Below are 25,411 nucleotides of genomic sequence, written 5' to 3'. Positions count from 1 at the left end.
GAGAACAAACCATATCTTCACCCTTGCAGAGTTGCTACAGGGTTCATGGAAGTTTAACTGTCCAGTCCACATGTATTTTGTGTTCCTCAAGGCATTATTGAAAAAATATGGGGTTCTGGTGTCCCTTTCCACATTTTGTTCACAAACTTGAGCTTGTTGCCTTCAATTCTGTTTTTGGTCTTCGTGGACAGGATCTCAAGGCGGTACGGCCATGAGGAGGAGGGTGTCTGGTTTGAGCACCTCGGGGTCTTGTCTCAGCTTTTTGTAAATGTGGTTCTGTTGGTGTCTTCAAGCCAAGACCTTCGGTGTGCGCCGATGTGGTTTGCAGTCAGGTGTGACACAGCAGGGATGAGAGTCAGCTCCTTTAAGTCTGACGCCGTGGTTATTAACAGTGTTGTGGAAGAAATCAATTTCCAGGCACTGTTAGATGAAAACACTCAAACAGGTTTATTTGTGGTGAAAACCTCATAGGCTGTGGAATTCAGAACATAGTCATGTCTTGGAATCCATGCATAACATAGTCAAGACTTGGAATTCAGACATTACGTAGTCAGGTGTTATCTTATAAAAACCTTGCCACCACAACTGTAAAAAAGTATAATGCTCTCTCTAGTTTGGGGTTGAGTCTTTAGGCCAGAACACATCTGAGGTCTACTTGAAGTGTTTTGTGAAAGGGGCTTTTGCCTCTACATAAGAGTTCAAGTATCTGGGAGTCTTGTTCATCAAGTGATGGTAGGATGGAGCAGCTGATGGTTTGATGCCTTGTCCACAGTGATGAGGGCGTTGCCACATTCTGTCCTGGAGCAGCTGGGCTCGGCCTTGAAGGGAAGGTGAGGAGCTCCATCATCCAGGGGGTTGCTCCGATGCGTTGAAGAGTCAGCTGTGGTGGTTTAGGCATCTGATTGGGATGCCCCTTAGGAGGTTTTCGGGGCCCATCCAATTGGAAGGCGACTCTGAGGCAGACCCAGAACTTACAGAAGGAAACACACATCTTCTCTGGCCTGGGAACACCCCGGGATCCCTAATTAGGAGCTCAAAAGTGTCACTGGGGAGAAAGATGTCAGAGTTTCCCATCATAGGCCTGTTGCCTCTGCAACCCGACCAAGGATAAAAGTATAGTAAAGAGGATGCATGGATGGAAAAAAAACTGTAAAATTATGAAAGAATATCAGAAAGATTCTTGCAATAAAACAGACTTTATGTATCATAAGCACTCCGAATTTAAGCTATATTGAATAAACGGGCACAACTGACACTAAAAAGAGTTTAACTTGTACTGTAATGTCATGTAGAAGTGTTATTTTATCTTCTAAACAGGGGGTCCTATTAATATTTTATGTGGAACTGCATAAATAAAAATCACATTTCTGTTTTCTCAGTAAATTCTGGACGATGGCAGGAAAGAGATTTTAGGAAGAAGCTGAGACGATTTTATAACTTCCAGAAGCCTCCCCCTGCTGAGACCCTGCCTGTGTCGTTTCAAGCTCTGAAGGCACAAGCAGAGAGACGTAAGCGGGGAGAGGAAGAAAAAAAAAAAACAAAAAGAAGCTGGCACACATGAAGTGAGACTGAGGCAAGAAGAGGAAGGTGGGAGGAAGATAATATTAGCCGAGGATTCACGGAGAAAGGAAGGGGTTATGGGGAGAGTCGGCTGAACAGAGAGCAAACGGTAGTAAACAAGATTTCACAGTACGTTCTCTCCACAAGCGTGCAGCACTCAGCCCGCCAGATTAACAGCATTCATTTGGACTTCAGATTTCCACACTTCAAAGGTCGATTGGTTCAGGTATCCAGCTAGTTTGCTCAAGGGTTCGACCAATTTGTGTCCACATGTCTAACTGTGGCTTCACCCACTGCCTCTTGTTCTTCTCACTCACTCTGAGGGCCTCACATGGTTTATTCAGTTTTTTAAATGAGCATAAAGTCCTCACCATAACTCAAACCTGTTGTCAGAAACACCAACACAATGAACAAATGTTTCACTTTCCTTTGGGTGCGCCAGGATTTCTGCATCTTTTCCCACGTTCCAAAATCCTGTATTTAGGTTAATTAGTGATTTTAATTTTACTTTAGATGTGAGCGTGTGTGTAAGGCAGTTTATTTCTGTGTTGGTGATGTAATGGTTTGATGGCTAAAGTCAGGCATCAGCTTCACAGGTTTAGGTGAATATAGAAAATGGTAAGCAGGGCAACACTGATTTTGACCTCATCTGAGTTTGGTTGCCTGTACCGATTTTAATGAACCCTTTAGCAGGGAATCGTTGGACGTGCATCTGCAACCCAATTCAAGATGGCCGCAACAGCAAAGCGAGCTTAGCGAACACAAAAATGTCCAGAACTCTGACAGTTTTGCAGGAATTGAGCTTAAATTTGATGTTGTAGCAGCTGAGAGTAATCCCCAACCCATACTCTGAACACTGATCTCATGAAATCTTGTTTAAAACATTCCAAATAACTAATAGAATCAACTGTTAGCAAAATATTTTATGAACCAGAGGCTGGATTTTAATGAAATCATCTGTTTAAAGTTTGGAGTCACTCCGATTCACAAATAATCATTGATAGCCATCACAAAAATGGCCACAACTCAGTTTTACAGATATTAAGCTAAATTTAGTGTGGTAGTATCTAAGAGTTGTCCTCAACACATAATCTAAGCACTCACTTTTTGTGAGATCTTGTAGTTTTAGATGAGACTTAAGTCTGAAGATTTTAGTTTAAAATTCGGGCATGAAAGGTGGTGGGTGATATGCATTCCTTTAAGAATTCTGTTCTTTTATTGTATTATCTGGTTTGACTGTAGGCGCTTTGTTCAACATCTGTTGTTTTGAAATGTTCTGTATAAAAAACATTGACATTGTGTTTAAATGTCCATCACTTCACACACTTAACCTGTCAGGAATCCTCTTCCCAAAGAAAATGACACGTTGTCTTCTGATCTCTGTGTTCCTGTCTCTGAGCTCTTCTGGATGTAGACCTGAAGAATAACGAGTTGCAGCTGATTCCAATTAACAGCCTCAGTTCACGTGACACAACACAGAAGTTTTCCAGTGAAGAAAAGTTGACAAAAGAAACAACCATGTCATGCATTGGTGATAGTATGTAATTAAGTATTATATATTTTGCTCAAATTGTGAAGAAATTTTGAAGTTTGATACGTTTTAGATGGAGGAAGTTGTGTCCTGAGTAGCTGTTAGCTGGACTCCACCACCGATTTTACCCCAAGTTTCCAAACTCTGATGATTCTGACTCCTCTCTGCTGCAGGTAAGATTGCTTTTAACAAAACACCCTCCTTTCAGTGACATCAGTGGCTGTCATTAAAGAAAAACAGAGTGTTGTGGTGAGACGTTTGGCTCGGTTAGACCAGTTTCTTGTTTCCAGAATCCTTCCTTAAAAAGAATGACATTTACTTTAGTTTGAGTCTTTTTCATCCAATCAACCCTTTAGTCACTTAACCTTTCTCTAAACTCTAGATTTAATTGCATGAGTGTTTTCTTTAGCCTGCTTCAGACCAATTTTAGCTCTCCTTCCCCCTCACTGAGAAGGTGCTCAGGAGTGGAACATAACAGCGGCTTGACCCTCCGTCTGCAGAACGTTGCTCCGCTTCTCTTGTGGCCTCTTCTGCCAGGTTTCCAGCTCCCCACTGAGCCCCTGACTCACCGCTGAAATTGAAATTAGGTATTAAGCTCTATTCCGGCCTCAGACTCCACTTTCTACAATAAATCCACCTTTCATGCTCCGGCTCACTTTTCTTTCTGCTGTCTGCTCCTGGCCGTCCGGACTCACACTGTGCCCGTAGCTTTTGTGTGTGGGCAGTACCTGTGGTTTTAATGTGTCCATCTGCACCATTTACCGTAAGGGTAATTGCTAAAGAAGAAAAAAAAATGTATAGACGGAAAAGAAAAAAAACACCTTATTTGAAGAGATGAAGGCAGCTCAGCGATGTAATACCAGTTGCCATGGTAATGCTCACGCTAGCACTTAAAATATGAACCCGTCATAACAGAGATGGAAAGTAATAAAGCAGGAGAAGTGAAAATGAGCGATTGGAGTAAAAAAAAACTGTAAGATGCGAGTTTTAGGTTTGTGTTTGCTGTTGTTTCGGTTGTAATTTGTTTGAAAATGAAACTAGCATATCTTGCAGAAATGCTTCATGACTGTCATCTCGCAGTTTAAAAAAAACCTTGTAATCTGTTTACGCTCGGAGTGTATGATATTTTTTGCTAAAAGGCAAACAGGGTTGACTTTAAAAGTCAGTGTTAAAGTTTTAAGCAAATATGTTGAGCAATGAGGAGCATTTAAAGTATGTGTTAGCACTGTTTCTGTTAAAAAATGACCATTATAGCCATTTTTGTGTTTGCTAAGGTCGATTATCTGTGGTGCCCATCTTGAATCTAATTGACATCCAGAGGTAATTAGTTGCAGAGGTACATTTAGTGATGAGTTTACGTGAGTTTCATTGAAATTTGTTTGTTGGTTTGAGATATTTTGCTTGTTAGTCGACTCAAAGTTTTTCCCAAAGTTTCAAACAAAGATCTTGTGTGGACTGTTTGCACTCAGAGTGGCTGAATATCTCAGTATCTGTGCGTATCTGAGTACATCCAATGATTGCTTTTTGAGTTTTGCTAAAATCATTCCACTGGTTTGAGATATTTTGGAACTGCTTTTTCACAAACGACACATAAATGGTTCTTGGTACTGATGTAGAGGCTTTGGGGAAATTGTTGTTCATGCAAATATGACTGTTTCACTAATATTGGTAACTAAACATGCTATCGTCAGATAGATGAGACACTATGATGTCACTCATTGTGTCTTTAACTGCTGGATTTGTCGTTTGATTTTTGTAAATTATTTTTTTAAAATTCCATGCAACTTGCACTGGCAATGTTTTCATCAGATATTTGGTTTGTGACATCTGAAGCCAAGATTTTATAACATTATCTTCCGATTCATTGTGAAAACATGCTGAAAAATTAGGAAATTTTCTCTTAACACAAATTAAGTCACTTGTTTAATCTTTTCTGCTGAGAAGCATTCATTCTGCTGTTTAAGCAACCTATGACCAACTTAATCTCCTTTTTTTTTTTTTTCATCACTCTCTTGTTTGAACAATATATATCTGCATGTTTAAAAGACTTGGCTCAGCAGCTTTGGATGGAAATAAATTAGTCTGCAGCTTCAGAGCTTCACCAAGGCAACCCTTACTCATGCCAAGGGTCTACCTCGCTTGCTTTAACGCGGGCCGTGAGAGGAGTGTTAACTAGCATGAGCTCCATGTCAAATTTTTTGATATAGAAGAATGGTCTCTTTGCCCCTAACACGGACCGCTATTTCTAAAAAAAAAAAAGCACATTATAGGTAGTTTTAATATGTTTGGTGCCTTTTCTTGTATTGAAGCATTCAGAGAGTAAGGAAAATTGCCTCACATTCTTTATACGATTTGTATTTTGAAGCTAAGAGCTTTAACCGACTTTCCAAGAAATCTACGAGGGAAATGTCAGCAATTACTTCTGTCAGGCATCTTCCTATTCACTTGTTTACCTTGGAGACCATACCTCGTTGTTATTGATCTGGAGCACATAAAAGGTCACAGGATTGAAGATGACAGCAGCCGTGGTAACCATGGAGACCCCCTCCCATCTTGTATCTATGACCAAACACAGAACCAGTCAGTGGGTTAAACTTTGATGCTGGCTGTTAAGCAGGTCATTATCTTCTTCCTCGTTCTTGCCCAGAAATTTTGTCCCATCTTCGGTGCAAACATGCAGATATAAAACACTTGATCTGAGGCTGATAAAACCTTACTTAAATCCTTTGAAGAGCTTCCATAACTTGTATTAGGCCTTTAACCAGGAGGGGTTTTGGTAGTAATCTCTTGTAGCAGGAAATTTATTTGCATTTAGGACTGGGCATTTTATGCCAAGACACAATTTGAAAGTCACCTGCAATCATTAGATTTTTTTTTAAACCCAGCTACACAAACCCATCTCCTCACACAATGAGGATGTGAAGATTAACTGATTGGTACCAATGGCAGAACAGCCTTGTGCCGAGACAGTTTTGGGATCAAATCAACGCTCATTGGATTATTTTGTACCAATAAAATTGACTCCAGTTAATTATTAGATGAAAAGTCTGGAAGCACGTTTGTTTCTACAGACATTTAGTTTAAATAATAGCAGAAAAGCTAAAAGTATGGTTACATTTCGTAATGAAGTACAGATCTTCTTTGGCCCAGTCCCAATACTCGCACTTCCACCCTCGTGTCCTTCAAATGCTCAGTGTGTCCCATATCTCTGGAGTGCTCTTTAGCCCCGCCCCCTTTGTGTACTACATCCTGCCTTCGGCAAAGCCCGCATCCAGGCAGACTTCGGCGAATTATTTACCCACAATTCATCGCTGCATATGACATTTTGAATTTTTTTTTAATCATCTTTATTGATAATGAAAGGGTTTTAAATTAAACGGCAGAAATAGAGTGAGCTGTGTCTGTCACGAAAAAAAGCAGCTTCCAAATGTAAAGTATTGAAATAATTCTCGTTTCACTCTGCTGTACAGGTGTGAATACTATCAACAAGTCAGAACAAAACATATTTGAACAGCCAAATATCTCCTGCAATGACTTTGGAAAGCAAAAATACCTAAACTGTACTTTTAAAATCCTACTGGCACCTTCTTAAAATACCAAAACAGAGGTGCAAGTCGATGACGTAACCTGTACTGTCCCAATACACTCTTCATAGAGGGGTGTAGGGTGGAGTGCAAGTATTGGGACTGGGCCTTTATTCACTTCTTTGAGTGGGTGGAAAGCTCTTCTTCTGCCTGCAGTTTAAACAGTGTTGCTTCCTCATCAGCGACACCTACTGTTCAGGAGAACTGCAACAGCGCCGACATAAACGTCAACAAACACTAAAAGTGTCCTTCACTCTGACTACGTGGTTTATTGCTCGTGTTTTATTATTTATAATGTAGCAAGTGTAGAGTTAAACATCTGCTGGCTGGTCGGGTTTTCTTATAATTTGCCATAGTTATTTTTTTTAATGCTGTAGTTTGTTGTAATCTTTTCCATCTGATGATCACTGCAGAGTGTAATTTAACAGATGGTTCACAAATGTATGAAAATTATGAGAAGAATGACAAGAATGAATCCTAAACCACATTCTAATGTACCGCTCATGTTGCATTAAGCGACTGCTGTTTCTAAATTTTATGCCATTAGCTTAACAGTCTCTTTCAAGTTTTACAAGTTAAACACTACATTTCCTCCAGAGCTGTCATCTGTTACTTAATTTCATGTGAACATGATGTTTGTGAGTTTATGTTTGGAATGTACTCATCAGATGATGGCCTCAGCAGTGGGTATGTTGTTCCCTGCTATTTCAAGTCATGTATTTGTTATTTGGGGACTTTGTAGAGTACCACTGCATGCTTCACAGTAGAAAAAAAACCCTTATTTATCTTATTCTGGTCTTTGTCGCTGCACCTCAGCTCATCTGCTGTCTAAAACAAGCCGTTTTAGTTTTGCTCTTTGAAGCCCTCCGTGGAGGCTTTGCAGAAAGTGCTGCTTGTTCTTACTGGTTTTCTGAGAGCAGAATTTCAATCCACTTAATAAAACAATTCGGCGCTCTTGGCTTATGGCGGTGACGTCTCCAATCGTTTAGCACGTTTAAGTGGGAAATCAGTCAAAAGTATGCATGTTGACAGCACAAACATCTGCAGCAAGAAAAACCAACCTTTTTATAAATAAAGGCTCTGTTTATTTATTTACCTGTGCCATAGTAAGATTTTACGGTCATGTTGGGACTCAGAACAGATTAGCATTTAAAGAAAAGGGTGCTAAACTGACATTGGCTTAAGAGAAACTAAACAAGTTTTGAGAAACACTCATTTCCTGGACTTTTGTCTCACCTGGATTAGCTAAACTGATTTAACTCATTACTCAAACTGGTAACAATGAAACATTTTTTTTGTGATTATAAAAAGCAGAAGGTTTGTTTTTTTTACGCTTGACCAAATGTAAACTGACTGATCAACCAATTTATTAGGCCAATTTTTGTCATTTTGAAAAAAAATTAGCCACCTCTAAGTAGAATCAACAGATTGGCAGGCAAACATAAATATAACATCCAGTAACTATATGATTTTCATGGCAGAGGTGCTTTTATTTATTCTTTTTTAGCACGTCACTGAAAGGAAGTTGACTTGAATGTTATACTAGCTTTTGAAAGAACATAATAATGTCTGCCACAGAAAATAGTAAGGATTTACTTAGCTTTATATTAGCTTTAAATCATAAATATTATCTGATTTTTTTGAATGGAATCAAATAAAGTTAAAATTGAAATGTGTTGCAACAACTTTAACTTAATTTAATTTAATTTATGCTTTAAAGCTAATCCAAAACTGTGAAAGGTGCATCCAAACTAGTTTGCAAATTTGGAGGGGGATGCTTAAAAAATAAGTTGTTTTAAAAAAAAAAAATTGTTTTGATAATGTTTCACAGGATATATCTATTGCAAGAGATTGCATGTGACTTATCTTTGTTTCCTGTTAAAGATGACAAGTTCTAGTTCTTGGTGGTTCGCCAAAGCAACATGCTTTAAAAGATATCTCATAGCTTACATATAAGGTGCAAAGAATTCAAATTGCCTGTCAGCTTTTACGTTTTAACCAGTTTTAATAAAACATTAATATTTACTTAAAAGGCTTTATGTGTGCAGCGTTTAATTGAAAAATTTATCTAAGTCCGTATCTTCCAGGCTTTCTCTCCATTTCCTCATATTACACTTTCAAAGAGTGACTGGAGATAATACAGGCACCATTAAGTGGCATAAATCCAACCTTTTCCAAGGCAACATGTCTTTTTTGGAGCAATTTGCAGCTTCTCAGTGCTCCCTTTCATGCATAATGTAATGGTTTTAGTCTGGCTGATCAGAGCGGAGACGCGGTGAGCGGGGAGATCGTGGCTAACTGCTCGTTATGCCATGCGTCTCATTAACTCATCAGCGAGCAGCCAGTTCATCATTAAGGGTAATATGTGATTAAATATTTATCTGGTCCACGGTCACCGCTGTGCTGCGTTAGATCTACATGTCTGTCATTAAAGGACATCCGCTGCAGAGTGAATGGAGTTAAAGGCCAACTCTCATCCCAACGGTTTTTCTCCGGTTGTGTTCAGCTGAAGATGGTTGATGGTTTTTTGTTGATACTTTATAATTGAAAAAGTTTTTACAGCACAAAAGTGGAACTATATTTGTGGCAGTCTATCTGGGTGCGAATAACTTACTGTTTTTCATTTATGAACCTTTTTGTAATTTCATTTTTACTTGTTGTGCTTCCTCCCTTTTTCCTTGTATCTGGTTATTTATCACCACCTTCTCAGTTTATTTATTTTTTCATTGATTTTTTTTTTACTCTTCTGTTGCCAGGCTGTCTTAGTGCATTCCTGTCTTATTCCTCATGTTCGTAGCTTCTGGTGGTCATTTCATCATGTTACTGATGTCTCAGTTTTTGCCTGCAAGAATTTTGAACTTTTGGTTTTTGCTGAGACTTTGCCTTTTGGTTGCCACTTTGAAGTTGGCCTTAAAATAATACGGGATTTTGGAGCCTATTTGTGTTATTGGTTTATGTCTGGATCCTTATGTCTCAAAACATGTATGAAAGCAATCTAAATGGTACCCATGGCACAGGGTGGCTCGGTAAAGACATTGTCAGGACTGGAAAATGAGAAATGAATGTGTGACTGACAGTAACCAGTGGCTTGTGGACCATGAGTTTGAAACTTTAGGTTTTCCATTGACCTCTTGAGATATATTAAACTTGACCTTGAATGAAAAGATGGCTGACAGTGAACTTTATTTTAGGAGATTATAAGTTACATAGTATCTTTACAACTATGAGTAATGATTATGAATTAAGGCCTCCTGCATTGATTTCACTTCTCGCAAGCTTTATTTATTTTTATTTATTTTTATTTAGAGTTTCTGATGCACTTTTATCTAACAAAAATAAAAGAAAGAAGTTGTTTCTCACCAAGGGCTTGGTATTTATTTTGGCCATTAAGTCATTGTCTTGCTCTTCTTTTTTGTTTTAACAACCAAGCAGAGCCACTCTTTTAATTTCTGCTGCCCAGCTCACTGTTTTCTGAACAGATTAATGCTGACTGATGAACAGCATGTTTCCCTTCAAAACAATTACGCCCCCGGTAATCTGTAGAAGCTGCTGGCTTAATGCTGGCACTTTATTGATAAAGTTTGCTGCACTGCACCGGCTGCCAGCGTTTAGCTGCAACACAATTATACTTCCACATTACTCATGTCAGGGTTAGACAATAGAACCTTCTATATGAAGTTTCCCATGCTGTTTGAGCTGTACTGTTGTTTTTTTTTCAATACATACATCCACTCAGTTCTGTAAAATGTACTATTTTAAATCTGAAAACTATACTTTAGGTTTTTAAAAACAATTCAAAAATTTTTCCTGTAAACCTCCTTCGGTGTCGGTCCTGTTTTACTTCATGTTACATTAAACCGATTAAATTCAGCTTTTGTTTTAGCACTTTTATAATGATAGCAGCACAGACGGAGCTGGTTAATTCCCCTTTACAGTAGATCCTCAGTTTTCAACCTGTGGTACAAGTACCACTTGTGGTATTCGGGGATTCTTCTAGTTGTACTCCGAAGAATTGTTGCTTTCAACTATTTACAATTTACATTACAAGCTAATTAATGATCATAAGCTGAACTGTGATGCACAGCTAAAAAAGCAGAAATAGTCTGTATGATCTTTGTTCCAAATGGAAACTACTCGAAACAGGAGAGCAGTGGAGAGTACTTTGAGAACCCCTGTGGAAACTGAAGTAGACAAAAGGAAACTGGTTTGCTAGTGGCTGCTTAGCTACTTGTATTCAGTTGATAATGGGCAATAAGCCAAGACCACTTTGTGTGTGGTTCTGTTTTCAGCAATGAACATCTTGAAGTGCATCATTCATTTGTTAAGGGTTTGGTGAGTTTGCTCGTCTATGTCAGAAATCATTTTAAGCTTGTATTGGTGTTTTTTAATGAGTCATAATATGTGGTACTTGGTAAGTTTAGTATTTTCTAAAGAGATGCTTTTTCAAAACCACTGAACCAGATGATGGACGGTCTTTGCAGGGTCTTGGTAATGTCTTGAACACAGTTGGCTCTCCATAAGACATGATGGAACGCAATACGTTGTAGAGAGTTTTGAGCATGCACAAAACCTCCAAAGCAAAGTCAAGGCAGCATGTCAGGGTCCTGAGTGGAGCCTGGTGCCGGCAAATCCATAACCTGGGGCTTGTGTGCAGCAGTGTGGCTTGGTTTTTGAGAATTGTAAGTACAACAGGCCATGCTGACCTCACGACTAAGCTACAACCCCATCATGCCCTCACCTTACTGGTAGAGCCCCTTGTAAGTCAGTGCAACACTTTTGGAGACAGACATGGCTTCTCTGTGCATTCTGCATCCAGGAGGATCGCACCACATGCCAACAAATACCACTTCATCCTCAGCCATCCTTTATTCGCCTTTTGGTTGCAAAGCAAGCATCACTTGTTCTTATTACGGTCACGCCTGTAGGACAAAGAAGGAAGAAGGGTGGATATAGTCACAGTTTTGCACAGAGACGGCCATCCTCTCGTGCTGCTCACTGTTCTCCACAGCAAGGCTGAAACTGGAGACTGAGGGACTTGAGTCATAGAAACGACTTGATATGTAAGGACACCATTGGCATATAAGGAAGTCGTGAAAACCACAAAGGATCCTGAAAATTGAAGCTGGAATGGGACCTTTTCAGGATTTCCACATTCCAGCAACATTCTAATTGGTGGCAATCTAGTGTGAAGAGGGGCCTTAGCCTAAAAGCACTTCCCATTTTTGGCTAAAAAAGTAGTTTAATACAGTAATTATATGTAAAGCAACACAACCTATTGCTCAAAAATGTATGTTTTCAGTAATAAGGACAGTTCAGTAGTTGATAAATAATAAAATCAGCACATTGTTAGCATCTTTCGAAGCGCATTTATATAGTAGTGCTTGACTGTGTTTATTTGTATCAAATCTTTATGAAGTCAATGAGGCCCAGCGGGAGCGCTCCAAAGTCTTCTCTGACTATATAAACATACGCCTCGGTGCTGAGCTGTGCTGGGTGACTCGACATGGTTTACACTACAGACCTCACTGCAGGATGCATTTTCATATACACGCACACAGTCGCAGCAGGGTTCAGCCACAGCTCATTACCGCCAGCTGAAATGGAGCGCAGCGTACACACTGGGTTTAAATGGCTAAAAAGCTCAAGCAACAGAGTGAACTGGTCTCTAAATCAGTGTCGTAAGCGCGGTTATCGGTCACACGTGTCTTCGCAGGGACAGCTGCAGGGACGGGGACGGCAACGATTATACAGCTAAGGCCTCCGTGTTTACACACAAACCTCAGTCACCTGGTGTGTCAAAGCTGGAGGTTGGATATCTATATTCCTGCACGCAGCATTCTGCAGACCGCTGAGCGATAGCTACATTATACAGAGCAGGAAAATCCTGTTCCAGCTTTATCAATATCCGGCCCTGCAGCCAAAAAAACACACCGCAGCCAACAGAAAAATATGACTGCGGGAGACAGACCATATTCATCATCACTGGGGAGGGAAGCTTGGCTCTGGGGAAACTGCAGGTCGGTTTCTCTGAGCCAGACAATGTTGTTGTTTATTGTTGAGGTCTCTAGCCAGCTGGCTTCCTTGTCATTGCCATAGGACAGACATAATGGACATTATGGGAAAATCTAGTTCCCCCCCCTGGCAAAAAATATTGGTGTGTTTGAGCAGAATGCTTGCCTAATACTGCTGCACAACCACAGCAGAGAGCTGCTGCATGCAGCAGGGATCCGGCGCTGCTCTGTTGGTGCTGCTGAGGGAGCTTCCTCACCTTGATAGAAGCTGCTGAGAAGCTGCAGGGAGGAGTCTGCTTCTGCTTTCGCCCGTGTCGAGACTTCACTGCATTTAAGCTGTCGAAGTTTTACCTCCCAGGGTGCTTTTAGCCTCACAGCATACGTCGGAGGCTACATTTGGTGTTTGATGGTCCGGGTTGCCTCAGAGATCTCGCAGAAACTCGATACTGAGGTGATAATGTTAGAATCTCCTTATTAAAACTACATTTCAATTTTTGTTCATGAATAAAAGATTGAATAGGAAACAACTGTCAGTTCATGTATTTGTGTTGTTTACAAATTCCCAAACTATATTTTGTGTACCACAGCATGAGAAAAGGCTTATTTTTTTCCACTAGACTTACTGTTTTTTATAAACCACCACTCCTCTAATAGTGCATCTGTTGTTTAGTTCATAAAACTAAAGCTAACATATAATCTATTTCCTTTACTTTCTTTTCATTAGACCAAACGTTTTGCTAGTTTTAGGCCTCATTACTACATTACTATAGTTTTGACCTGTTCTTGAGGGAATCCACAGAAAAATAAGCCAATCTGTTGAAGGTCTGTCCTCCGGCTGCCCTGCTCTCTGGTTGGAAAGCTCTGAAATACTTCAAGAAAACTAAACATGTCTTAATTTCTTGAATGAATTTGCCAAAGTTCACAAATTTAATCCTCAACTTTTTCTAAATAATTGATAACAAGTCGTGATTAAACACACCTTGTTCTCCCGATTTCAAGTATTTCTCCAACTAAAAGGATCTCCTGGCATTAATGCCGTTTCAGCAGCTTAGATGGGTAAAAAGGAAATAATTTCCAAGAGCTTTTATGCAGAAAAAAAGTTATCTGAAGCTAGCTTTAAAGCCTTTTGAAGGATCACTTTTCTACAAGTCTGCATTACAAAATGTATGCATATGTTTTAACGAGTTTTCTAAATTTTGCAACAATTTACAGAACTTAAAGTTTTTGAAGTGAGGTTCTTTGGAAAAGTTCCTGAACAGCATCTTACCTGCTGTAGATGGTCCTTTGAAAAGCCTCATTTGGAGAAAATGTTCTAATTAACAAACTAATAAGGTTAATTTAAACAAGGCAGAGACGAGAGTAGATTGCTGCCTTCTCAGAACAACTTAAAGGTCTTGAAAGAATGCTTGTCACCCTCTGTCTTAGAGTTAGTCATCAGAGTTATAGCCGTTTGGGTAAAACCCTCGTAAATGTCGTGATCTCACAAGTTGTGTTGGGGCTGATTCTCAGCTACTACCACACCTAATTTAGCTCAGTGTCTTTGCGTTAGCTAAGGCCAATTTGCTGCAGGAGCCGTCTTGAACTGGGTTAACTCCAAATATTGAGTTTTAGACGTTGAGCCAACGTTTAGTTTGAGTTTCGTTAAATTCTGTTCAGCGATTCAGGAGATTTTGCTAACACTGCAGATAATCTAACACACTTTACTGCATGATACGGTTATTCTGACACGGCAGAAAGGCGGTGATATTCCTGCTGGAGGTGCCCCAACATTCCACTGTTCTTTACCCATTAAAACACAAGCGTCCATATTTTCATACAAGGAAAACGAGGGACAGACCTGCTTCATTATTGGTGCCATTTAATACATAAACCTCTGCACTTTATCTGAGATAAATCCCATTATGTTGCTGCAGCTGCACTTATTATATACTGACACCTGAGGAAAGGTTAATACAGTCTTTCAGTGGGAGAAAAGCACGGCTGCGCTGGATTCTTATACTACTTTGGTATTTAATTAGTTTATACTGTGCAGAGGGTTGTGAGAAAATGATATATGCAGGCCAGAAGTGTGTATGTGTTTGTTTATGTACTAATTCTATGTGACAGCAACCTCTTAGCTTTCTTGAGTAGATTTGTGTGCACATGTTATTTTTTTTTTCTTTTTCCACGCTGGAAATAAATCATGAATAAGGGAGAAAAATTGTCAAATCGCATCGGCATGATTGAATAGAAAACAAGATGTCAACTGATAGTGTAGCTGGATGTGATACCTGAGCTCGGAGAGGGGGAGAACATGAAGAGGAAAGAAATTTAAATGGAAAATAAACTGCAAGTGAAATGAATGCACTTTAAAGTGGGACTGAGTGTGATGAGAAAAGGAGCGAAGGTGTGTGTGAGGAGAGATAAAATGCATGCATGTTTTATTACATCTATATAAAACATAAGATTAAGCCTGGGTGCGCTTATTAATCAGGATTCAAACCTGGGAGTAGAAAATGAAAGCGTGCTTTTTCCAGAACACTTTTATCACATGTTGACATTTTGCCACATTTCTTCTTTTTACAATTTCAAGCTTCAGCCGTTAATTTTTTATCACATTTATTAAGGTTTTAGTGCTGCTTACTGACACATCAACAACAAATATCTGAGCCAAGACTTTCTTCTGCCTTTGATGGCGAGTTAAATAATGCTTTGCTGGGTCAGTTTGACCACTTGTGTGTTTTGAATGCACATTAATAGACTGTTGTAGTAACAGGGAAACACTCTTTGTTAAGATCATTAGAAGTGGGGCTTTGTGGAAAGGATATGAGCAATTAATATCTTACCTGTTGTAGATTGCTCTTTGAATGTTTGACTGAGTTGATGGCTAGTTAAAGTGGATTGTTGCCATTTTAAAAATGACTTAAATGTCTAAAATGTCATAGCAGGTAATGCAGCTGCTTTTTTATGAAACTTTACATCTGTTAACTTTGCATTACATGGTTATTTCCATGGAATTCTATATGTTGTGCACAAAATATAGAAAGCATTAAAGACAATTAGGAATTAACATCAGAGTCCCAGGTTCTAATGGGGAAGCTCTGAATCAAAACTATGGCAACTCCAAATCAACAGAGGAGCTTTTATTAAAGATATTGAAATACTGGACCAGAAGGAGGATTTAGGGAAAAGCAAGTCAGTCTGGTTCCCATGAGGAGAAAATTCAGCATCACTCCTATAAACAAGTTAATTCTGTGAGAACCCATGGCACTTGGAATAGAAGTCATAACATATTCAGGACTTATCAACAACAGGTGTTACCCTATAGTAAATTCTGCCATTACATATAGAAACCAACCTGCACAGATCGGTACCTCCTGTTAGACTCTCGCCTCCCACTGGAACACGAACTCTGCAGCATCGCGCTGAACACGTCCCCACGAAGACAGAAGGGAAGGAAAAGGAACAAGAAACAGTTCTCCGAACATGTGGATATCCTAACTGGGCTTTTGTCAAGTCGGCTAAGAAATCTACAAAACACGCTACTGAACAGAACAAAGAGAAGATCGTCCCTTTCGCCGACGCACCACCCTCGGCTCACTTCCAGTCCTTTTTTAACCCGGAGGATGGAACGCCACACTCTCTGCAGTTTGAATTAAGAAAGCATCTCGGACGAGAAGCAAAACCTCTTCAGCTACAGAAAACAAGTCCAGCTGTTTCAGTTTTTTTTTACCTTTTTTGAAGTTCTGTTTGTTTGCAAGAGCAGCAGCAGCTTGCTGTAGGATCTCCAGTGCAGCCTGGGTTCACTTCCTGCAGGAATACCATAATAGTTATAATAGAATAACTGTGCAATGCTAAATTAAAGGCTGTTTAGGGGCTTAAATTATAGCATTTTTAACATAAAGATGGACAAAGCGACTCCATTAGTTACCATTGCCTGAACTCTGCATAACCTGCATACTATAGGGACGTGCCTGAATGCCTGATATGAAGGTCCCACCTCCATACCCTCCCAACTTGTTAAGATATTCCTGCAGGAAGTGCTCCACCCAGGCTACACTGGAAGTCTACGCCTACATCCAGGAAGTCCAGCTGCTGATACCATTTTTCTTTTGCAAATAAACATTGAGTTTTATGGAAATAACTGTTTAATATGCAGTTCACAGCAGTGTCGATTCATTTCAATTAGCATAAACCACAATGAAATTTGGGAGATGAAGCTGTTTAATTCATCAGCAATTCACTTTGGTCTTGGCTGCACTTGGGCTAGCCATTAGCTTGTCACTCTAGTCAGACTTAATTTTTATTTACTTCTACCTGTTATCTACAACAGGTAGGATAACTGTTCATAACCCTCCCATAGAACCTCTCTTTACAATGTCCAAATTGTCCTTTTAAATTCTCCCTTAGTGAAACAGACTGATAAGAAGTCAAGCTTAGTCACTTCAATGCTAAGAAAACCCTGAAAACCCAGCATTTTCCACTTTGGTCTCTCCCTTTTCTGTCCCCCCACTTGCGTCCACCCCCTGCTGTTTGCTGTTCAGTCAAATGTTCCATCTGTTCTCGCAATAAGCAGCATCGTCTGAACGTCTTGTGTATTTTTTGCAACATGCTTGACAATTTGCATACGTTGTACAACTGACAGTGCAGTTTGAATATGTTTTATTTATGTCCTGTGCTTCTGGGACAATTAGACATGCAGTTGTGTGTCTGTGTGTGTTGTCTACACGCAGCACACTAGTTCTGGTTATCTGCAGTTCTCGGAGCTCTCTTTGTTGTTCCACTGCAGAAATCAGTGTCTGTGCTATGGAGCAGCATCTTATGAGCAGAACTCAGTTTTCTGGTTCTGTTCTCTCACATAGAAACATGTCTGCATGCGTACAGAGTCCATGCACAAAGACTGCAGGGCGGAAGATTAGAACCAGGAAGAAAAAACAGATTTAGGTTTGGAAATGGCAAATAAAACTGCCTGTGCGCCTGAAAGCCTATTTTATCTCCTAGAAACTAGTTAAAATCTTTTTAAAATGAGGATTGGTGGTAATTCATGTACCTAGTGATTGTCAAAGCTTTCATGCAAGGTTTATCTGTTAACAGTAACTGGCAGATTTAACCACAACCTGCAGAAATTACACTGAATAAGAGGCAGATGCATGAAAAACAATCAGAAGGAGAACGCTGTTTCACTTTCTGCTGAGAATTGTTTGTGTGTTGGTGTAGGAGGCAGACGGGCTGGAACGTTTCCTTACATGCAGCCAGGCTGTTTGGGGACTGAACTCTAACTCAACTCGTCTTTATTTAGCAACAGTTACAGTCCTATGTACAAGGAAAAGTTGACAAAAAACAACTGAGAATGCAACTTTAATACTTTTTTTAAATATTTAACATTATTCACAATAATTCCCCATAGAAATACATTCAGTTCTCGATTCTTCAAAACCATTTTTCTCTTTGAAATTTTTAGCATACTGAAGTATATCTGCTCTATTTTTGTCTTCTTAAGCTACCTTTACATTTTAGCTAGTTTGCCTACTTTTAGACAGTTTTTATTTAATTTCAGCAAGGTAGCATTTTGCTACTTTTAGCTTTTAACCTGGTTTTTAGATTCAATTTGTCGAACATTTTCTGAAACTGTTACTTTTCAACGCATTGTTTCTGTGGAAGGCTTTAGACTAAAATGGCCCTTTTGTTTGCGCACTCATGTAGATGAAAACACCGTAAAATATTAGTTTTAACCGTTTTAAGAAGCAACTGCTTAAGGTTTTAAGCGAGAAAAGGAGCATAACATGCTAACAGCAGTGGAAATGCCAAGCAGACGTGCATCTTAAAGAAATAAATCGTCCTCTTCTGAAGGCTGTAGGAGCACTTCCTGGATTTCGTGGGCTCAGTTAAGATGGGAGAAACATAAAATTGCATATAAAAAAAAAAGACTGTTCTTAAAATGGTTAAAAAGTCATGGCATGATAATCTAAACCAGTTAGAAAACAAAAGCCTCTCCTCTGATTAGGCACTTTAAAACTTACTTTTGATTTCTCTAAACCCACTTGAACATCCTCTGAATTCCAGGCCGTCTCCAGCAAGTGACAGATTTCTAATTTTGTTTTTCCCCAGAGCAAACGATGTTATCACAGCATCAAATGTTAATTTTCCAACAGGTCTGCGTGGCCTCATGATTCTCCTCATCCACTGTGGCTCCAGAACTGTTTTCATAAACCTGACATACGTTTGAAAGCAGCTTTTGGAAATGTTGCCAACATGTAGCCGGTAAGAATATTTATATTTTATGAGAGTTTTCAGAACTTATCAGCAATCCTATTGTTGGAGTAATGAGTGAAGCTTTTCTAATAAGCCTTTCAACATAGTTTTTTTTTTGGTTCTCCTGTGGTTTGGTGTCACTAGGAATCAAGTTGAACCACTCACTGCAACATCTCCAGGGATACTGGTGTGGAGGTGGGGGTGGGGGGTGGGGGGGAGAGAAACCTGTAGACACGGAGCTGTGACGGTTTCTTTTTCAAACAAGATTAACAAAGAGAACAGAGTCTTTTGGTGTTTTGGGAGAACAGGGAATCAAATGAAGTATGTCTATAGGTAAAAAAAAAAAAAAAGTGAAGTTTAGGACTTTTCGCTTGCCTGGGGGCTTAGTGGCCTCGGGAGATGGTTTACAAAAAAGGGAGCCGCGACTTCTGTTTTGAAACATCCTCCGTAGCCCCGGAGTGCCGCTTTAAAGGAAGGAAGCAAATACTGTAAATGGAATGAGAGTACTTAATATGTATGAAGCTGATAATGAAAGGCAAAAAGGAAATTTGTAACACAGGGAAATGCGAGGGCTTGATTATGTGAACGTCTTTGCTCGGATCTTTGTGGCTTTGAAGAATGGAATGATGTATTCCTTAGATGTCGGGATGTGAGTGCTGGCTCCTGTGTCGGCAGCAGGGGCCCCGCTCTGTAGGAGTAGTTAATTGGGTTCACAAGCTGGTACTAACTAGTAGTGGGGCAACAGCTTGTTTAATGAGGTTAGAGTGTCACTTGAACTGGAAGAGATGGGAAAAGAAAAGCTTTGCATATAAACAATTGATATAAAGGTTTTCGTATTTGCAAAATATATGAATGAAAGTAATGATTGGATGTAAATTTACAACTGTTAAACTTTTGGAGGCAACCTGATGGTTCAATGGATGTTCATTTTACTGCAACACATTGCTTAACATCTTTGCCAATACCTGTTGGCATCAGCCCTGTTTGTCTGTTGGCAAAATATCTCAAACTATTGGATGGGATTTTAATAAAAACTCTCAAAGTAATCACTGGTTTTATGTCTACAACTGATTAACTTTTGGAGTCACCCCAATTAAAGATGGCCACCACAGCTAATCAACATTAGACAACACAAATATGACATTAGCCCAGTCAGTTTGACAGATATTGAGCTAAAGTTTGAGGTAGTAGTAGCTGAAAGTCATCCTCAACGCTCATTTCAAGCACAGACATCAGTTTGGCATGAGATTCCACAAATTATTTACAAAATCTGACCCAAGTGGTTGTAAGTCTGTTCCTTCTGATCATAAAATGGTTTTAGTGTAACACTCCTGCATAACTTAGTGGGTTGACATGCATTCCTTTAAGAAATGTTACTTTAACTCGTGCTGGAAAGGCCTTAAAGACACAATCTGGATCTTTTGAAGAGAGGTACTGTAGAATGAAGATGAACAATTAAAATCTTACCTGTTGTTTATTCTGACCAGAAGAATAAGTTATCGGCAGGTTCAAGCAGTGGCAAGACCAAAGTGGATTTCTTAAAACGGCTCCAATCTCAAACACTAAATAGAAATTACTTCAAATACTGTTTTTGTCAATTTTTACAAATTTTGTTGCCAAATTTGCAACAGAAGTGCTACAGCTGGCTGCTAGCAACTGCTCTGCTCCAAGTAGCAATTAGCTTATCTCCCCATGCAACTTTCTCCAAACTGCAGGTTAGATACTGACTACCAATAACGACTTCAACAGTAATTATTATTCCAAAAATTAGCAAACAACACATCTGATTTTAACTTAAATAAAAAGTACTTCAGATTTCCAACAGATTTATTGGTTTTATTACTTTTTTTTTTTTATTCTGGGGTAAATTAGATAATTATGATATAGTTTGGGATTATCTATTGTATCTGTTAAAAAGTGGAAACAAAATCCATATTTAATTGATTTTCTGAATGGTCACATTTGTTCATAAAACAGTGATTCATTCTGTAACTGGGCAAAAATGTAAAAGATGGCACCGAAACTGTTTTTTTTTTTTTCCTCACTGCAGCTTCCTGGAGTTTCCTGGAGGGCCTGATTAATGTTAGATGGAGTCGTGCCTCGCTTGTTTGTGTCAACTGGTTTGAGCGAAGTTAAAGTTTCATGAATGTGCTCTGACGCTAAAAGAGGGCGCCCGTTCAGTGTTTTCACCACGCCTCCCCAAAGAAGCATCCATCAGCTTCTTTCTTTCCTTTGTTGCCTCTGAGGTTGAGAGAATCCAAATCAACACATAAAACTGGTGGCCAGAAACAAATGCAGACCCCCTCCCCCCTTCCTCGAAATCCTTTATCTGCTCTGATTTAGGAGAAATGATTTTCTGTAATGAAACAGACAGAAGATGATTCTTTATTCATCTCGGGACAAATCGGGCCATGGCCCTTTTCGTCGTCGTAGACAGCTTGTATAAACACAGCCAATGAGTTCGAAGTTTTCCCATTACCCCCTCACACCCTCATCATCATCTCCACCCTGGAATCAGCTCGCTCCGACAGACAGTCCATCTAATGAAGGTCTGAAAATTCATCTCACAGCGCCTCGGAGAACCTCGCCGAGAATCTTTCAGTAACTATCTTCTCCTTAATCAATTTACAGGTCGTGAGCTGCGGGCTCAGCTCAGTGATTATTGTTATGGCGAGGCAGGCGTGCTCATTGCTTGCTTGTCTAACCTCACTAACACCCCCAGAGCAGGCAGCCAGATTGAACGATAAAGTCATCTCTGCAAACCCGTCCTGATTTAAAGCCCCTCGTAAAATTGATACTTATTTTTCTCTTCTGCTGTGTTCACTGAAGTGCAATATCATAAACTGCACCTCCTCTTTTTTTTCTTTTTTCTCATTTGGAGATTTAAAGCCGTGGGTCACAGGGGTCAGTGAGCAGGGCTCTCTCAATGTTGGTGATCATCAGGCCTTTATAGTCTCCGTCTCTATTCGGCTAAAGGGAAGAAAAATGACTGACAAGTCGGTGCTGAGGATTTTTGCCAGAGCGGGAAAACGAAAGGGTGGAGGATGCGTGAAGTGGCTTCTCCGAGTGCTTAAACAATTTTCATTTTCATGAGTTCGGATCTTTTTTGAGGACTGTGTTGTAGACGGCTGTTTAAACAACCTCAGTTTGAAGAATTCGGATTCAGTTCTGTCCAGATTGGGGTGAAAAGGTTTATAAAACATCACTTGTATGAACTGCTAGATGTTTGAGACTGTTGTTGTTTTAAGGTGGCAGCAATTCACTTTAGTCCTGGATCTGCTTAAATTGAGCAAATGAACCAGCTGTTAACTCGTCAGAATTAATCTCTATTTCTCCAAACTTAAGATCTTTTCTGCAATAGGTAAGATATCTGTTCAGAATATCTGAACTATCTCTTTAGGTGGATATTTGGGGTCCTTGGGTTTCCAGCCTCCAGCGAAGCATCCCACACAGAGACCTGTACCAACACATCACAGACGGTTCTGTACTCTCAGGATATATGAGCTCCAGGTATAGAGCAGGTCTCTGCTTTGAGTTACTGAAGATGATTGACAGGAACACACTTCAGCGCGGGTAGTGAGGAAATAATGAAAGCTTTCAGACAGTAATATCCATAAGAAAGCCAGACATCCAAAAGTATAAAAGAAAATGTACAGCGCAGTTGTTTTAGATGAAAATAGTCAGTGGAAACAGATTCCCTGCACCGGCATCCACACTCTCTCTGAGCCCTGCTGTCTCTGTTCTGCTGAGGACACCTGCATACATAATGCAGAGGCAGGGACATGACCTGTACACTGGAGATAAGTGGGACAAGAATGTTAAGATCTTTGTTTTTATCTGGGAAAGTACTGTTTATTATCCAAGTTTTTGGCCATTTGGGCGGGGGGAGAAGTAGGAAATGGTCTGAGAAGAAATGGGATGCTCTTCAAAATTTGAATAAAACAAAATGAAAGATGCATCAATTTCAAGCTAATACCAGGAAAATAAAAACTCCATTAAAGTCGGGGCAGCAGCAGGTTGCAGCATCTCACAAAGCTTCATTGTTTGTCACACCAGCTCTGTGTGTGTGTGTGTGTGCGTGCCCGTGTGTTGCTTGCTCAACAGCTGCATCAGTGTATTTACACTTGACTTTTTTTTTTTTTTTGAACTCAGCAGTTTTCTTGATAGTAGCCGTACCACATAAACAGAATTTTGTGAATTCTAAAACTTGTAGATTAAAAAAAAAAAAAAAAAGCCTGGAGAGTTGACGAATCATAACAAGTCCGTGTTGACGTTTATACGGTTTTGTTTTTTAAACCATAGATATTGAAGTTCACCATTTTTTTGCAGTATCGGGGCTATTTATCTAAATGCAAACCCACAGTTCAGAAAAGCTTTCTTTAAAAGAAAAGAAAGCTTAAATGTGTGAAGTGTTATTTTATGCATTGTGTATGCCTTTATTGAATCAGACAGAAATAATAAGGCAAAAAAATTTCAAATAGGATTCTTTGAGGGAAACATATCTCCCACCTTCCACATTAAAATTTCAAACAAAGTTTTTTTTTACTTTTCTTCACATTATTGCTAATCTAAAAATGAACTCTTTTTGCTGCATATTCTCGAATCAAACCTTTGCAGCTGTTCGTGGAAGGGAAGCTCAAATGCTGCCTTTGCCACAGTTCTTGTTTTCTCACTGATGCATTAAAACATGTGAGGTGTATCCAGTGCAGACAGTATTTAGTGGAAAACATTAGTGGTAGCTGCAGTTTGACAGATGCAACATGTCTCCTGAAAATTGCTTTCTTTGTCAGTAGTAGACAAATAAAACACTTGTTTCTCCCTCATATACCACAGATGTTGCCCTAAATGTGTATGCACTGAATGATTGTTGGCCTACAAACAAAATGAAGACTTTTATTGTTTTAACCTGTGTAAAACCTATTTTTTTCCTCAACTTGTGTGACTGACCTGTTACCAATTAACCAAATGTCTTTATTTAAATAAAAACGTTGCATAAATTTCCTTTAGAACTACACCAAACCTCCTCTACAGTTTCTCCAGTGCCTTCAGAGTAGTAAATATGTCTCAACAACAACACCTGCGTCCAATTAGCTGATTGCAGCTCATGTGTTGCATCCGCTGATTACTCCTCCCCGAACGGGTCCTCCTCACTTTGCTGCCTTTTGTTTGGGGAAACTTTAAAGTCTGGCAGCATAAAAGCTCCTCTTCAGGTAATGAAGTTTTGGTTTTCAGACTTTAACTAGTGTTTTCTTCAACTCTGTTGGACTCTATGATCTATAAGTCATTGTAGGACTAGTTGAAGTAGGTCTGAACACACCTAACTGTTAAAACTGACTGTCTGGCTCTGATCTTCATCGGTTGTTCGTTTGTGAGATGCCTTAACTGTAACTTCCAGTCTGGTTGTTGGATTTGTGTGAGAGCCTCTTCAGTTCCAAGTTCTTGTTCCTTCTTGTTTTGATTTTTTTTTTATTTTTATCAATCACCACCTGGTCTCCTCCTGACTGCTCGAAGATATTTTCGTTTTCAGTTTGTTGACTTTGATCCGTGTCGATCACCAGCTGTTTCTGATTCATTGTTCTCAAGCTTTGAAAGTCCTCCACTTATTAATTTAAGTGTAAGAGTTTAATGATGACATTTTGACCGGGCGTCCATGGAAAATGCCTGTCCTAAAAAACAAGTTCAGATTATTTTATTACGATAAAATAAACTGGAAATTAATATAACTGTTATTTAATTTCCTCCCTTACTTTTCTCTCCCCTCCCATCTTTGTATGTTCATTGTGACATTCAGTGATCAGTACATCAGGTGTGGTGCTCTTCCTCCTCCTCCTCCTGTCTTTTCGAGGACCAACAAGCAGAGCTCGGATGATGATTATGAAAGTGAGAGGGTTCCTACAAGTATTGAGCTGGTTGTTTAGGAGCATAATCTCAGCTGCGCACACAAGTGATATTTTTTAATGTAGTACTTTAAAAACATTTAATGAGCTGTCATCATTAGTTAAAACTTCCAAATGTGCTTTGTGGCCCTGGATAAGTTTTATTTAGCGAGAGGAGCAGCAAAAATGGCTCCATGACTGTGGAGGTTGCAGACTGCTGACATAGTCAGGTGAATAGACGGGAATAGTCAGGTGTAAATGAGGACTATATGCAGACTCTGTGCAGAAATGGCATCTGTCACTCAGTGGGTGACATACTGTGGGTGTTTCCTAGAAGAACTTGATTGCGTTGTTAAACCGTTCGGAGTTAAAGGCCTGCTGCTTGACTACTTTCATGCCAGTGTTTTAGACTAAAATTGTTTTATATTGAGAAATAACAGAGTTGTAGCCAAATCCTGTAAATAACATTATGAACTCATGCTGCAACTTACATCCTCTGTCAGGCAGAGGTTACTTTCTATTTCACTGAAATCTGTTCAGGGGTTTTGCTAACAGACCCTGAAGACTCTGAAGTTATTGCCAAAGTTTTAAGCAATGTTGTTCTGCAACATTGTAGAA

General features: G+C 39.5%; 1 protein-coding gene across 5 annotated transcripts in view; it reads left to right on the top strand.

Moving 5' to 3' along the window:
• Positions 1–1,554: 1,554 nt before the first annotated feature.
• Positions 1,555–25,411, top strand: part of tafa5a (TAFA chemokine like family member 5a) — a 268,874-nt gene continuing 245,017 nt past the window's right edge. Inside the window, exon 1 of one of the 5 annotated variants that reach the window (XR_005234450.1) lies at positions 1,555–3,264. The gene's annotated coding sequence lies outside the window, so the exon portion shown is untranslated. Of the gene's footprint in view, positions 3,265–24,000; positions 24,128–25,411 lie in introns of those variants that run through there. The other 4 variants (XR_005234453.1, XR_005234454.1, XM_017436227.3 and 1 more) reach the window with 4 other exon arrangements.

This window comes from Kryptolebias marmoratus, linkage group LG18 (assembly GCF_001649575.2).
Source record: "Kryptolebias marmoratus isolate JLee-2015 linkage group LG18, ASM164957v2, whole genome shotgun sequence".
Classification (NCBI taxonomy): Eukaryota; Metazoa; Chordata; class Actinopteri; order Cyprinodontiformes; family Rivulidae; genus Kryptolebias; species Kryptolebias marmoratus.
Note: the sequence above shows the minus strand (reverse complement) of the source record. Positions and strands in the feature narration are given on the sequence as shown.